Here is a 3,770-nt window from a genome sequence, read left to right as displayed (position 1 = left end):
CCATTGGTAGAGTTATTACATCATTGTAAGAGTGACTTTTCCCAGGCTTTACCTGGGAACCACCTGCCTCTAAGACCAGCATGGACCACTGTATCTTTAGTTTCCATTGTGATTTGTAGGGCTAGCTCCCATAGGGAGCCCAAAGAATGTAGTTTATTCCTCAAACCCTCTCAGGTACCAGGACTGAACCCAACTGAGCCACTGGCAGAAAGGCTGGTGGTGGGGTACGCCTCAGGTTGGAAATCAGAAGCCAAGGAAGCCAGAAAGAGAAAACAAACTAGGCTCCAGTATCCTTTGTTTTTCTACCAATGAAGTTGGTTTCTATATCAAGTGCCATTCCACTGTGTTATGATTTTTATCTCAGTTTTAGGGGTTCCCCCACATTTTTCCCTGGAGTTGGAACTAACTTCTTGGGGCTTATGTAGTGTCAAGTAGGAGAGTTCTTACCAGCCCTCAGACTTTGCTGTAAGTCTCCTGACTTCCGCTGAGCTGAGCATGATCCCTACTGACCCCACACAGATGTCCACCGAGACCTGCCCTCCCCATCTGCCAGGCAGGCTGCCACACAGGCCGGTCACTCGGCAGCCTTCCCTTCCTGCTTTCCTGAGGTGTCTACGTGTTCTGCTTTAAACACATACCACTTTTGAAAGTAGAAAAAAAATTATTAAACTATTGTCATTAGAATATGGCTTTAGTGTTGCTGTATGTCGTTTTTCTGTCTTAAAAATATGGTAATGCAGAACCCAGATGGGGTGGGAATGGGCAGACTTGGAGCAGGCTTTGGATGGATGTCATCACTTGAGAGCAAAACTAGGACCCTTCCACCTGTCATAGATGCAAAACAAACCCATCTGAATATGTGTTTATCAACCCGTGGCTACATATTCTTGGAGGAGCCCTGGATTTAAGTGGAGGAAGGTGACTGGGGTGTGGCTGAGAGCAAACAAAGCTGCCCTGCCCTTTGGCTTTATGATTAAGGCAAGGCTGTGTTATAGGGCAATGAACCAGATGCAGGCTGGATCAAAGGAGGATACCACCTTCCCAGAGAACCCTGACTACCCACGTGCAAATAGACAAATGTACTTTCTTCTTTCCTCCCTTGAAACAGATACCCAGATTGGAGAGGATGGTTACTATGGCCAAAAACCACTTGTGCCCTGTGTTCTGACATTGTCCAGAGGATGGCATGACCTGGCCAGCCTGCATGAATGTTCTGGTTCTCTTGGCTGGCTCTAGTGTGGAGATGGAGCCTTGGACTGACTGAGTTTGATGGCAGTGTCCATTAAGATAAGCCAATCTGTTACAAATCTTTCTAGAAAGCAAAGTGGCAGCTTGTACTAAGAGCTTTAAAAAGTCCATCCCTTTGATCCAGTAACTCCTCTTCTAATAATTGTCTGAAATTCAAACACACATTTACACACAATAGTTTACGTTGTGGTGTTATTCAAAATAGTAAAAAATAAATTGAAACAATTTTAATATTCAGTAACAAGGGAAAGAGGCTAATAAATCATGGCATCCCCATACACTGGCCTAGTATGGAGCCATTAAAAATGGTTTTCCAAGAATTTTACTGGCAGTAGGAAATAGTCACAGTATAGCAAGTTTAAGAATTAGGATTCAGAATTGGGTAAATAGTATTTCAATTGGGTAAAATTATTACATGGAGAATCCTAAGTGAAATATTAAAAAGAAATTTATCAATTCTTTAGGTGTTTATGGCTGGTAATTTTTATTTTCTTCTTTGTAATCCCACCAGAGAGAAGCCTTGCTTGTTTGTTTGGCGTGAAGTTGTTCATTCTGATTTTTTTATAAAGATAATTGAATGTATTTGCTATTTTACCACATTGTCACCAATAATAGGATTTTCTTTTTTTAAAAGACTGAGTAACAGTCCCTGTGTTACATACAGCATTTCCTTTGCCCACTCCTATTTTAAGTTTACCCTTAGGAAATAACACATGAATTGAGTGTTTATGATCATCGTATTATTCATTATAAATTAATCAAATGTCCTGACAGTTGTGGCTTTTAAAAGCATGTTTCAAAAATGAGGAAAACCCCTGCACATGAGGACGATGGTATGTCGTGAAAGGAGGTTTTAGAGAGAACACAAACTTTCTGAACAATTTTCACCTATCCCCCTAACAAGAAGAAATGCCATCAAACAAGAATGAAGGAAATGGAAGGCCAAGATAAGAGAGTAGATAGTGGAAAACTACTTTAACCAAATATACAAATTGGAGTCTCTCCCTTTTGGCTGTAATATGAAGAGAAAAGTTATATTCCATAGGAGGCCACTGTTCAGATATTTCATAAGTGTCTTTGAATGGGTTGAATTTCTCTTGAACCCCTTAAAACCACAACGAGGGCTTCAAGGGGGTTGAGATGGGAGAGGATTTGAGAGGAAGAGTTATCTGGAGAGAATGGTTTGTGTGGTGTCGGGTATGTCCCTTTCATCTCAAGTTAAGAGGGAGAGAAGTTTCAAAGCAGAGCAGGCATGGGGGATGGGGAGAGGGTGGGACACAGTAGATTGGGGTCTGATTCTTGCCTGAAAAATCAAAAGATTAAGAAGGCTTGAAACGCTAGGCTCAGAGAGTGAAGAGCCGTTTTACAAAAGCACCAAAGAAGAGCTTTCCTACTCCTCAGCCTCTCACCACCACCCCACCCTAGAGGAGTCAGAATTCCGGGTTGATAAGCTGATATAGGAGAAAAGGTTAAAAAAAGAAGAAACGAAATGCACATCGTTACCAGCTATAAGCTTCCTGCCTGCGGCAGACTGAAACTGAAGAGGAAGATTTCACTTTTAAACAGAGTGTAGAGTTTTGCTTGTTACATTAAAGTAGACTTCTAATATCTACATTAAGACTATATTTAGTGACTTAAGGTGATGATCATACTTTTATTTTTCGTGAGTGACATGATCAGAAAAGTCACAGGACTGATAAATTTTCATCCATAGACAGGGAAGGATATGCCTTACTGAATACATTTTAAGGGACAATGAGAGACAAAATAAAGTTGCTTTCTGCTTCTACCCCAAGATTACATTTATCCCACAACACTAGCTAGCTTGCTTCAATGAGTTTAAGCCAGCTGGTGCAGACAGATGACCTCCCAGATGATGGCAAGGGTCACCTGCAACATCTTTGGTAGAACCTGGAAAATCAGAGAGAGTAGCCAAAACAGTGAAAATGGAAAATGGTGTCCTGATTTTTAAATGGGGTGATAAATGAAATTTACAATTTGATTGACGAGCACCCCCGGTGCCAACAGAAATCTAGAAGGGATTATTAAACAGATGGATTTCTGAGTACTTGAAAAAGAAAGCAATGTTTGCCAGGAACTAGCGTGGACTCACTAAAAACAAATCTAACCTCGTTTCTTTTCCCTTCTTTCTTTGTAAATGATTAAATTAGTGGACTGGGGTATTTCATAGACTCTGTGCCTTGATTTCTGTGATGGCTTTTCCTAAATCCCTCGTGATTCTCTTGTGCAAAGGTGGAAACATGTCAGTGGGGACTACGAGGTAGATTTATAGTTGGCTGAATAGTCATTCTTAGGGAATGTTGATTAGTGAATCACTGGCACCCTGGAGAGGAGTGCCTGCTGGCATTCCAGTGGGCTTTATTCTGGTTTTCTTCAATTTAGTATTTTTTATTAATAACTCAGAAGATGACATAGAATTCAATTGTATCAAAAATGTGGAACACATGAAGAAGGGATAGTGAACACATTTGAATGACTACACATTTTTTCAAATTTGCAAT

Source organism: Callithrix jacchus, chromosome 8, assembly GCF_049354715.1.
Source record: "Callithrix jacchus isolate 240 chromosome 8, calJac240_pri, whole genome shotgun sequence".
NCBI lineage: Eukaryota > Metazoa > Chordata > Mammalia > Primates > Cebidae > Callithrix > Callithrix jacchus.
The sequence above is the reverse complement of the archived record's forward strand: the minus strand, read 5'-3'. Positions refer to the sequence as shown.